Below are 13897 nucleotides of genomic sequence, written 5' to 3'. Positions count from 1 at the left end.
CATATAAAAGCTGTAAGCAACTGCACACCATAAACCCTTCCAAGGACATATATTAAATCCTGAACTGTAACTTCACTGCCTCACTCCAGCAGTGAAGGTTTCAGTGTGCATTTCCCAGTCTGCTACCAAGAAATGTCATACAATCAGCACAAGCATCCCGTTCACACAGTGTTTACCAGTGACGTGTCTCCAAACATAATTTTGAGCCTATTATAGATAGCATATGTGAACACTTGAGTTGTTTTCTCTGAAGTGATACAATCATGAAAAAGAAATAAATAGACAGCACAAATGAACACTTGTTTTCTCTGAAGCTATACAAGCATGATAAAGAAGTAGATCTCATTGGTAAATCTCAAAGTTCCCTCTTGACCAATTTCCTGCAAGGCACAATGGTACATCATCTCCAGTGAGTCAAAAGAGAATGTATTTCTTGTAAGAAACAATCCTAAAATATGAAAATTTCCATAAAAAGACTGGTTTGAACACTTTGGTAAAGTATGGTTAGAAGTTACACCCTGGTGATTGCCTTGGTTTGGTAAAGAAACATGAAACCAACAGCCTGAGTTGTTACATACAGCATTGGGGTTTGGGTGGTTTGATTTCAAACTTTGTGAACGTTTGATTCCTTCCTTCCTTCCTTCCTTCCACTTTGGCTAACAATCCTATGTCTTTGTGACACACCATTACGTTCCCAAACAAATGCTTTGAGAAAACTCTAAATTATTAAAATGAATTATTCAAGTCTGTTGCTGAATAACTTGGCTCAAGGAGCTCAGGAAGCTGCCATATTACACCATTGTGCTTATAATAAATTTAAGCAAAACACCCTGTATTGCTGCTACTGTTTTCACTCAATTCGAACAGTTCTTAGCAAAACAGACTTACAAGACCCACTTGAAAACATCCACTGGATTTGATAAATTTTGCTAAAATACAACAGACTAAAAATTGATTACAATCTTTAACATACTTTTTTTCCCTCCAATACAAGCCTTTTCACTTTTAAGATGATATAGAAGTGAACTTTATGCAAGTCATTTGTCTAGGATTTCCTCTTTAGTCATAAAATGAGCATCAAGCTTGCCTGATAAATGCTTCCTACAAGCAGCACTTAATAATGTAACATGACCTCAAGTACAGTTACACTGCAAATATAATGTCACAGTAGTGAAGCAGAGACTGAAGGAAAAATGTTTTGGAATCTGAACACAACAGTAGTAGAGGCAGAAGACCAAGAAGGAGAAAGAAGCCAAGGGATGAAGAGTATACAGCACATGGAGGCTTACTCACTTAAGCAATATATGGGCAATTAAACTTGGATAACATTTCCATATGCCAAATGTAAGCACTTTAAGTCTGTTCACTCTTCAAAATGAGCAGCTACACTGGAAGAGAAAAAAATCCCACTACTTTTAAACAGTGAGCCTCTTCAAAGGATTTTCTAGACAAAGGAAATGAGATTATCGTCAATTTACAGCTTGTGACAGAAAGACATAGGGAAGTGACCCGACCATCCTTGGTCAAAAGAAATAGGGAAACAGATTCAGAATCTTTGGCCACCAGAAGGATAAGAGTACAAACACAAACCCTTACAGTTACTGTGCATTCTCTACAAGATATTTGAAGAAATAATTTTACAGGCTTACATTGGAAATTAATACACTTCAAGAAAGCAATTGGACTGAGAATGGAATACAATGCTACTGAAGTATTATCCCTCATTAGTTTGATAAAATAGTGTGGCCCAAACCCTGCAGTAGCCATTAGAATAGAATAGAATAGAATAGAATAAACCAGGTTGGAAGAGACCTTCGAGATCATCATGTCCAACCTATCATCCAACACCACCCAATCAACTAAACCATGCAACCAAGCATCCTGTCAAGCCTCGCCCTGAACACCCCCAGCGACAGCGACCCCACCACCTCCCCAGGCAGCCCATTCCAGTGGGCAATCACTCTCTCTGTGTAAAACTTCCTCCTAACCTCCAGCCTAAACCTCCCCTGATGCAGCCTGAGACTGTGCCCTCTTGTTCTGGTACTGGTTGCCTGGGAGAAGACACCAACCTCCACCTCACTACAACCCCCCTTCAGGTAGTTGTAGAGAGCAATAAGGTCAGCCCTGAGTCTCCTCCTCTCCAGGCTAAGCAACCCCAGCTCCCTCAGCCTCTCCTCATAGGGCTTGTGCTCCAAGCCCCTCACCAACCTTGTTGCCCTTCTCTGGACACGCTCCAGCAAGTCAACATCCTTCCTAAACTGAGGGGCCCAGAACTGGACACAGTACTCGAAGTGTGGCCTAACCAGTGCAGTGTACAGGGGCAGAATGACCTCCCTGCTCCTGCTGGCCACACTGTTCCTGATGCAGGCCAGGATGCCATTGGCCCTCCTGGCTGCCTGGGCACACTGCAGGCTCATGTTCAGCCTACCATCAACCAGCACCCCCAGGTCCCTTTCCAGACTGCTCTCCAGCCACTCTGACCCCAGCCTGTAGCTCTGCATGGGGTTGTTGTGGCCAATGTGCAGAACCCGGCACTTGGATGTGTTCAATCTCATGCCGTTGGACTCTGCCCATCTGTCCAGCCTGTCGAGGTCCCTCTGCAGAGCCTCTCTACCCTCCAGCAGATCAAGGTACTCTTGTATGATGATAGAGCTTTTAAGATGTGCCTGAAGTGTTGTTTTGTGTTTCTGGCAAGACAGAAACTCCAAACCAAAACACAGTTTTGGCCTTGGAAGCTTAGGTAGCTTTCTGAATTGGAAGCAATGACTAGAGGCAGTGTGGTTTCTCTAAGATAAGGCAAAAGACACTTCTTTAAAAAAAAACCTCTCAGAAATATAAATGCATCAAATGCCTCCCAAAGCCAGGTAGGTTTTAACTCCCTTGTGTTGAGGCTTTTAGAACCTTTGACAACATTTAGAAATTACAGTATTAATGCTTCTCCATTTGCCATTTCAATTCAATAAAGAATCGAGATTCCTTAATGCCAAAGGTACAAATCACTCAACTCTGCCCCAAGAAAGAGCTTAATGTATGACCACTGGCTTTTTAGTGGCCCAAAACAATAGAATGAATGTCACCCCAGGAATTCTCTTTTGCATAATGCTACAGAAAGTGGTTGATGGCATTCCTGAATTTCAGTTCTGAAACATGCATCATGCTTGGACTTACCACAATCCCACTGTGCATTCCCCAACAAAATGAAAATCAGAACTGAGAAGCTTCATTTTGTCACTTCTCTACCAATCATTTGATTACTCTTCTACTGAAAGTAATCAAAGACCACTCTCAAATAATAACTTTAAAAGTGGTCACATGATGGTAACACAAACAGTTTACCATTTCTACGGTACAGAAACACAAACATCAACTTGTTGAAATGCTCATGAGAAAACATCTTCAAGTACTATGTTTATATTCTAACATATACCATTTTCAGAGAACACAAGACTACAGGCAGCAAAATATTAGAAATATGAGAAAATACTACCAAGCTAATTTTACACAATAATTCTGGTAAATAGCTATATGAAGCAGTTCTCAGAAAACAAGGCAGCAGATCAGAAGTTTCTAGACTGTATCAGAAGTTTCTAGACAGTATCTGGTGCTCTGGAAGTCTGAAGCTACCTTAAGTAAGCTTTAAAAATCTCTTCTCATTTGGAAGCACAGGCACTTAAAAACATAACCACAGAGAGTTGTGTATATCCTCTTTGGATTTACAGCCTGGAACAGCCAACAAAGGGCCACTCCTGTTTAAATGCAGAAGCAGCAATGAACAGGCAGTATCAACATGCCTTACAAGGTGTATACAAACACTCCTCACTAAAGTTATCTATCGAGTTTTAGGAGACCAAAACTCAGTAGAAATAACCACTTAAAGGGGTCAGAATCACCCTATGATCACCTTGTAGAAAGTCCAAGGTCGCAAACCACAGCAGTGAAGTCTGCTTTGGAAAGAGTGAATGTTTTTAAAGAGACTTACTTCAGGTTTAAAGCATTTAAAGATTTAGTGCAGCAGAAGCAACAGTGAACCACGTATCCTACACTCATCTGGAGGTGACCCTGCATAACAGCCTTACCATCCTCCTGAAACATGAAAAAGGTATAAACAGCTACCCAAAAAGACTAGCTCATAATAATCTGTTTGACTTAGCTCTATAGACATACATTCCTGCTTTCTAATGAACAAAAAAGAGAGACATCCCTGCTGCTATTCTTATTTAGTAACTGTACCCTTCTATTATAGTTAGTTACCATTAAATCCCAAACTCTTCATTTCAAGAGGAAAGGCTTTAATTTTACTTCTCTTGGCACTCTGAAAACTATTTTAAATGGGGGAAAAAACAGCAGACGTGAAATAAGAGCTCTGATTTAATGATGTCAACAACTTCTGTACAGTTGCAAGGCCCAAAATACTGTGGAATAATGTTGGAACGCTTTTTCCATCTAGAAGTATTGAAGACATCACTTGCAAAACCCTAAAATGTATTAAACAGAGCTCCTTTTCCACATTAGGAAATGATCATGCAATCAAAATGAATTGAGCTTTTTATTTGCCTAATAAATTACAATATTACTCAAAAGGTTTACACCGATTCAGGCATCAAGCAGCTATACTCAAATGCTAGCAAGCATAATTTACACAATTTTGTGACAACTGGTATGACAAAACTCAATGGAAATGCATTGCTTTAATATTCCCCGTATCCAAGCTACAAAGTCTCATTCCATGTGTAATGTTTCTTGCTAAGACACGCTGTTCCACATCAAACTTCCATCAGAACAGACTGGTAAATACTTAACACTGGTTTTTCCTTTTCAGTGTAGAACAGAGAATATCAAACAGAACTTTTCAGAACCATCTTCCATTATACATGATGCAAAAAGAACAAGTTATGACATCATTGAATTACCTCTGGGAAAACATTCACATACCATTGCGTGTCCCTGAAAGAACTTACAAGGGCCAAGTACTGCATAAAACATTTTTGGTCACACCATAAACCTGTTTGTGACATTTTGCCACACATTAAGTTTCCTTATCTGAACAGGATAATGCTCAATCAGTCTTAAAAGGAATGGCATAAAGAAAGCCAAATTGTCCTAAGGTGAATCTCAAAATTTCAATCTGTCTTAAACCCACAGCTTTATTTTACTTCAAGGCAACTAAAAGTGAAAGAACACCATAAAGAGCAATACCCTTTCCCTGTGGAACTATTTTTGGTGCCTGTTCGAGACAGAGAATTGGACTAGATGGGCTCTGATCTGATCCAGCCCAGCTGTTCCTATGCTTTTATGTACTTTGCACACAGCCCTGCCTAATTGCTGCTGAACGTAATTTTGCACATTTCCATTAAGGACTTACTGACTTTATCAGCCTGTAAACAGAGTTAATAAAGTTTCCCAGTTCACAATCTGGTCATTGCTATGGAGTTCCTGGAACAATGCACCGCTGCCTCTTCTCTGTAGTCATGTCTATGAAAATTTCTCACCAAAGAATTGGATTTCCCACGGTATACTACAAGGTATAAAGGACAGGGGAATCTCATTTGAATGGGGAGGTGGACTAGAGAGCTGACATTCTGTCACTGCCCAGTAGCTAAATACTATTACACAAGCCCACGCAGCTTACTTCAGCCACTCATTAAAACTAGAGGTAAAGTTCAATCTGTATTTCACAAAAGGTCTGTTTTTCATTAATGCCTATAGGTGGGAATCTCTGTCTTGGTGACTAAAAGTAATTTCCACTTATTTTCACATTTTCATCTGGGAGGTCTACAACAAGGTTTACTTCGGGCATTGACTTCAAAGCTCTGTATTCAGAAATTGTAATTCCTCCAGCTTGGTTAATACTGTGTACTAAAACTACTTGGAATACCATGTTAATCCCCAGAAGAAGGAAATACCTTCTTTCTTCCCTGAGATTGCAGCTTCCTGTATAAAAATTCCTTTTCTATGGAATGATAAAAATACACAGAACTATACTGGGTTTTAGCAGCAGGCAGTTAGGGGAAATGCCTGAATATTGCTTATTTATTGTAAGGTCCAAAACCTCTTCTGCTGGGCTTGGGAATTACAAAGGAGTTTGGGAGTTACCAAGGCTTAGCTACTCACTATTCACCTTAATGCTAGAAGTCAGTGAAGGTCTTGCCTCATGCTTCAGATCCATTCCTATTAGTTTGCCAGCGATAATGGACAGACATTATCTGTAGTCTCTACAAGTGAACAGTGATGAGCTGAGTGAATTCTCCAGCACAACATTCTGCCTGTCTTCTTGAGCCACCCAGGACTAAACAAATTAAAGCACTAACAGTTGCATTATTTTAAAAGTTCATCTTAAAAAATATTTACCTTTTATTTTCTTCTTCAATAGACGGTTAAGTAAGGAAGTGCCTGCAGCCACTGAGTAAACAGTTACAGTAGTTCAGTAAAATTTCCACTTCTTTTGCATTTAATACTTCATAAAAGACAGAGATCTCTACACAGCTACTGAGTACAAACATGACTGAGTCATAGCTTCCCATTTAGGCTACTATTTATGTTAACATATCTTTGATAAACTGAGTTGTTCAGACCAGCTAATAACCTACTGTTTCCTACAAAGTACTTTGAAGCAGTTCTGTTAATTCAGACAGAAGAACTTCCACTCCAAGTGTGCAGCATTATCAGTATATCTATACAGAAAACTGTGGGTTTCATGCAGTAATACTGAAATAAATCCATGTTTCTCTGTGGGAACTCTTCTTATGATAGCAATTCCTAGGGAAAATATATAAGAGCTGACTTATTTTTTCCACAAGACAGCTGTTTTTCTCAGAGGAGTAATACTGAACACAGCTGTGGAAATATTAGATACTCAACAACACTATCGACCAAGACAAGAATCTTCTCAGTGAATTATGTAATGATATTTTTAAAGGATTAAAATTAGGGGAAAGGATTAAAATTGACCTCATTTTTTCACAGCAACTTCTCCCAAAACCTGAAAGCTGCCTGTGCCATTACATTTTATCCTCTGGCACCTTCACCATTAGGAACTGAGTGCCCTTGTTAATATTTCACAGTTAATATCCCCTTTTAAATGACCACTCTTTATAAATATATATATATGGCTTGCTCACTTCTAGGGGAAGATGGTGCTGAATTTCTTCAGTAAAACTTATTCATGACCAGTCTTCCAGGAGAATTCTCCATTTTTTCCCAGCACAGTTTGGCTCTCATAACAAAGAGCTCAGGAAACAAGACTTTTCCACTTTCAATTAGACCAATTACTTTTTGAGTCTACATAAAACATTAAAATCTACTATACTTTCCTGCACATTTCCACAGCTGAACTATGTTTTGTGAAGTATCTCCTTTTGGTTTGAACCTGTCACCCACTCATTTTTTTTTCTGTTAACCTAGTTTTTTAATTTGAATCAATTATTCTCTTTCTTTCTTAATCATATATGGGTTCAAATAGACTTCTATTACCTACATTCTCTCTTTATTTTGAAGGTTGTTTTTATAGTCTCTGGTAAAACCATAAATAAGAGAAAGATTGATTAATTCGCTTTCTTGGTTGAATTAAATTTTCTCCAATCTTCTGAGCAAAGCACACTCCATGCTTTTATGTGAGGAGACATGCATCACTTAATTTTAAAACATAAAGAAATTATCATTACCATGAAACAAAAGCACAGCTGCAGCATGAATCACATGATAATTACCAAAGCTGTACTTTGCTCATTTAGCAAAATAAAAGTTAGCCATAGGTAGGTCAGCTTACTTTCTAAACTCAAAGCTACTTCATACTACTGTGAGCAAGCCAAGAGGAAATTACCCTTTGTGTAATATAAGCAATTCAAGAAGAAAATAATAGCCTCTGCTTTACAAATTGTTCTAGAAAAAAAGATCTCATTTTCCATACCACAAGTTAATATGCAATTATGATATATGTTTTCTTTCAATTCACATAACTATTTCCACCGAGTGGTAAAAGTAACTTCTATCACCCACAGACTGACTTTCTATGATAAAAAGCAGTGGAAAACCATCCAGGCAAGAGAACAGCTAAACGAACGCATTCCTATATTTCCAAACATGTGCCTTGGAAAACAGTTTATTAGGAAATCTGCCAGACAATTCCAACTCTTATGCTAGTTTCTACGTGGCCTTTCAGCAAGTTTTTGTCTTCTGATTTCTTTCTTTTGTCATCTCTGCTCTAGCACCTACCGCACATGCCTGCGTGTGCAACGGCACCTGAGCTCACGCCTAGGTTCAACCACCCAGACTCTCTGCAGACTAAATCAAAGGACTCGCCTTTGTTCACAGCCACAGGAGACTCAGCTTTTGGAATACCACATACCCACAGAGGGAATTATGTCAGGAATGTGTTTGTTGTTTTATACTCACAAGTTTTATTTTTTAATATGACAGCACAACTAGTATGAACAGCTGCAGAACCTTGACATATTTGCACTGATGAAAACACAGATGGCACAGCATAGTTATTACATCTGCTAGGTTATAGCAAATACTGCAGGATTTCCCTCATTCACATTTCAGTTCTACATTTGTTTCTTTTCCAATTATGCTTACACTTGTGGCTTCCCTACAGGTGAAATGGGGAAAGAACCACTGTTAAAAATCAGCTAAACACTTTATGATATATAAAAAAGTAAAGCAAATTTAGTTGTTGTTTTTTTTTTTTCCTTAAGTGTCAACTTGGAAAAAATAAACATTGATTACATAATAACAATTACATTATTTTTATGATTTAATAATAGTATATTTGTGAGAAAGCATTAAAGTCGTAACTGCAGTGGTTAGATACAATTAAAGCAGAGTTTTTCAGACGTATCCTAATGTGTTTAGTGTCAGACCAAACTTTGCATGACAGAGTTGTTGTTACTGTGTTGATGAAACACAAATGGGACCCTCCCACAAAGCTCCCTGGGACAAAACAGGGATCAGACAACACAGGCTGGGTTAATTAATATGGCAGGGAAAGCACTTCTTCACTGAGACAAAATCCTTCTTTTTATTAGTAATGTTTCTGAAATCTTGCAAACAAATGTCGCTTGGCCATCTCCCTGGAAATATTGTTACTCTTTCCATCTACAAACAGTATATGCTCAAAGAACAAGAAAACATTTTTTTTCAATCCATGTTCCTCATTACACAGAGAAGTGCGGTGTAGTCATTCACTGTAACAGCCTGTCCTCAGCTGGACAAACCGTCTCCAAGTCATCCTCCTTTGGATCTTTCTGGTGTAATATAAATTAGTTTTGTTGATAAGTGAAGTTAGGAAATACCATATTACCAAATTGAATTAAATTACTTTTGCAGTCTGTGACGCTTTGGATACTTGATATTATTTGTTGTGGATTGCCAAGGACATGGTTCTTTATTCTTCAAACTACGATGACAGTTAACACTTTTAATGTCATCTCTATGGTCTGAACAATATCAATCTAGGCAAGGGCTGTATATTAGGAAACTAATTCATTTGCACTTCCATGTTATTGATACTATTTGCTAAAACAAAGGGAGAATAATAAACCAGCCTTGGCAGGTGATCAGGTGGTGGGATTTATTTTGGGGTGTGTGTGTGGGTTTTTTTGGTTTATTTATTTTGGTTGGGTTTTTTTTAATTGTTAAACTTTGGCAGACTGTTTGGTAGCCTATGAGGAAATGTGCTCAGTCCAGCTTGTATTCCAAACCAGAACATTTTCCTTCAGAACTTATTGTTGGAGTGATTCAGTAGTTTGGCAATGGTTGTAGAGCTTTTCATTTTAACTACTGTTTGCTTTTCCATGAAAGAATGTCTGGTGTTTCCAATGTCTCTGAGGCAGATAAATACCCATATTCCATAAAAATGCTATGTAATATTATCTGGACTTGTAAGTAGCCATAAAAGCAAGACTAAGGATTGATACACACAGACATCAAAACTATTTGAAGACCTTCATTCATCAAACGAGACATTTTCCAGGAAGAACAGCTTCCTGATCTAGTTAAGTGCACAAACCTTTTTGCAGGATCAAGGAGATGGGCATCAAGGTGCAATAAGCTAGCTGTGAACTTCTTAAATTGGCATTCCTACACAGAGAAATTCATACTGATCTGTAGCCTAAGGCAGAACAAGGTGAACTTCCTCTCTAAGGCAAGACAAACTATCTGCAAGGGTGAAAACTAAGCTGTGTTTGCCTCCCTCACTCCAGATCACCATATGCACAAAACAGCTGGTTAAGTGTGACAATCACATGGATACATGCACACTTCATAGCTTTTTGTGCATGTCCTGCGAGCTAAGAATTGCCCTTCAATACTGCTATGTTGCTAATAAACTCAAGGGACTCAAAGCTTGCACAGCAAAATGAAACAGTATATTTTGTGGCAGTTTCTGCATTAGCTGCCAAAATGATGCAAAACAAACGTGCATCTCTTAACAAGCAGAAGTGGAATCTTGCATGATAAATAATAACAACTTTATATATTTACCTTTAAATACTGAAGAATCAAGATGAACTACAGAAGCTGAAAAACAAGTTTTTCTATACTCAGCTAGCTTGAATGGAGCCAAAACTTAGCTAAAACCAAAATATGTAACTATACTCCACACGGACTGCTTGTGAGCACAAAACGAATATGTCATGGTGTTAAAATGTGATGGGCCGACTCCAAGACACAGTTGTGCAGTTGAAGTTAGACTCATCACTTTATGTAAACCACATTTATAAACAGTGCTAGAAAATGAAAGAGTGCTTAGTTTGCCTCACAATAACAAATGTATACAAAAACAGCTTATAAAAAAGAAAACGATTGCAACGTAAGCATCAGTCACATATGGCAGCATATGCTTGCTTGCTCAGGCACATCAAGTAAAACAAACACAGTCATTTGCAATAATGAAATCAAGATAGCCTTTTATATCTCTGATGTGATAATGTTACATATAAAATGTAACCCAAAGGGATTTTTTTTTCCCTTTGTGTATTTCACCATAATGAAAAATTACTCCGAAGCACAAAGCGCTGGATATACTCCTGTCGCTGCCTCAGAAATTCATCTCTGCCACTCATACAGGTAACACTTGTATTTTAAGGCAAGACAGAAGTCTAATTTTCAACCAACTCTTTCAGTGGTGGAGAGAAATAACTGAAAGGGTCTGAGCAAACAGTTTGACCTTGTATAATCTTTTAGTTATTTAAACATGTAATATTTCATAGGAAAATACACAGACATTTGCTTGCAAGGAAAATACCCTCAGACTACTTTCTCTTTGAGTCTTTTCATTAAGACCCCAGCATTGTGGGTTAAACAATTGTGACATCACATTTTTTTAATCAGGCTATTTTAAAACAAAATCTCACTATTAATGGAAGAGCAAATGCAATAAGATAGCTTTGTTTTTGCTTTGAATAGCATCTTCAGCTACATCACCTCAAATCAGCCGCTGAACAACACAGCCAAGAAAGCAGAATTTGATCCTGCTTTAGAAGGCACCGCTTCAGCCTTTGAACAGCTGCCACATTCTACATTGCGGACACTGAAGTCTTGCCCTCAGAAGTGAGAGGAACAAGTACCTAGCATCAGTTCACTCCTCTGCACATTCCAGCTTTCATTCAGAACTCAACAGCTGCCCTACTGTGCTGGCTCATGGAATGACTTTGGGGCCAAAAACTAATGTATACTGGAAACAGCGATTCTGAAGAGAAATTCTGCAACAGTAGTTAGTTCTTAGTAAACTGGAAATATGCTGGAAATGTTTAAAAGAACAGGTTCATAAATTGGATTGAGAGCCAGTGGCTTATTTTAGCTGTTGAGAACAATACTGAAAACCACAATCTAAAGTTCAATCTTGTAGTTAAAAGACCTGAAGAAGTGGCTTCTGGATGTTTTACTTTAGAATCAAATTACATTTGCCATCAAAGCACTAAACCTCTGCCTTGAGCTATTAAGCAGTTTCATTACAACAACAGCATGCCAATCTAAGCAGTATTTATTTCTACTGTATCAGTACTATCCATTGTGCAAAATACACAGGAAGTCCCTTCTAAGGTGAGGTGGTTACATTTTTCCCAGATGCTACCACTCTACATCGCAGCTTCATTATGTAATGTGGCTAAGACCACAAACTTCATACACACAGGAATGTATTCCTACCACCACAGTCAATTAAAAAGAAACTATAATATTTCAAAAAAGTATTTATCCAAAACTGAGATGCTGCTAAACATCAGGAACAGGGAGCACTGCTGCAAAATGAGGCTCTGCTGAAACTGCTGATTCAACACTTGACTGCTGAAAGAAGTGAAAAAGCAGAACCCAGTACATTTATATCACAGCCCTCAAGCCCTGCTGTCTTCTACTGAAGAGCCAAAAAAGTGTTGGAGGTTCGTATTAAATTGCTGCTTGAAAACATTTTGCTCAAGCAAATGCATCCAAACCAGGCTATTCAAAACACAGGGGAGTGTTTGCTTAAGAGGCTTCGGTTTCTAAACACAGGCAGGAGAATGCAGATCTGTGCAATTTGAGATTTCAAAAAAGCTGAAGATCATGCTTCAGATTTTTTATGTGGGAATGTGATTGCTTTTGAAACTGTAATTTCATGCCTTGGGAAAAGTGATAGAGAGACTGTTTGTCACCATTCTTTTCTGCTACTGGAACTGGAGCAAATGCAGAAACAATGCAGCAGGTCGCACAAGCTTTATCTTGTTTGATATGACAGCACCAAAGCTTTCATTTTTTTGGCATAGGATCTCTTTCTCAAGAAAATAACAGTAGACAAAATAACTATTATGCAACTTAAGCTGTCATTGTGCAAACAGCGCCACATTACATATCTATTAAAACCCCCACAACAACAAAACCAACAACAAACAACATTTCCAGGCTAGTCTTCCACAGCAAGAACAGACTCAAGGAGCTAATTAAAGGAACAGATGCAGTCAGATGTGATGGAACTGGATGGATCCAACGCATTGTAACTTTAAACCCACAAGCTGCTACACTGGCTGTGAAACTCGCTTTAGGTAAACTCAGTCCTACATTTCTGAAGCACACATAAACAGGCAGCACACGAAAAGTAAACAAAGAATAAGTGACTTTCTAAATATTGTGATGTGCATGTTAGTACAAACTGTGTGACAGGGCAAATTCTCAGAGTTTATTTTCAGCTCTTCCATCCTTAGCACAGAATATTGCAAATATTGTCTGGTTAAATAAAATATATGCTTTATTTCTTATACATGAGAGAAACAAATTAACTATGGTGATTAATGAAAATCTGATCTGCGCTGGCATTTGATCATCTATATTTTACATACCTGAGCCCACATACCTGAGCCCTAGCTAGAGAACTGTTTACTGAACACAAAAGGTAGAATTTATACCTAACTACACAACAAAGCTCTGATTTTATAACTTTAGAAGGTTTGGCAACATTCTGAGGGCAGTAGGCTATTGCTTTACTCTGCCACCGGCTAAGGTTTTATATTTTCACTCCAAGTCACACCTTTTAAAGAATAATGGCTAACGGAATCATAAATAAGGGTGATTCCACAGTAGGAATGACCTGAAATGGACCTCACTGTACTTCCAATGGCCTGATGTCAACTATTATTAAACTACAGGTTTTACAAAGCCTTCCACTAGACGTCTAGAGTTAAGCCAGAAGTTTTGGCTCTAATACAAGCAGTGATGAAAAACATATGAGTGGTAACAAGTCGTGTTAATATCATTCTTCAGTACTAAGATGGGCTAATCTGAAGCAGCATTTTACTCTGGTATCACCCACGGTGCCAGGAGGATCAAGAAGTTTGGAAGTGGAATTTTTCTTTGTATTTATTTTCCATTTCACAAAACTCAGCCTAACTTCATTTTTATCTCCCCCCCCCCCTTTTTTTTTCCCCCC

Source organism: Dryobates pubescens, chromosome 1 (assembly GCF_014839835.1).
Source record: "Dryobates pubescens isolate bDryPub1 chromosome 1, bDryPub1.pri, whole genome shotgun sequence".
In the NCBI taxonomy this organism is placed as follows: Eukaryota; Metazoa; Chordata; class Aves; order Piciformes; family Picidae; genus Dryobates; species Dryobates pubescens.
The sequence above is the reverse complement of the archived record's forward strand: the minus strand, read 5'-3'. Positions refer to the sequence as shown.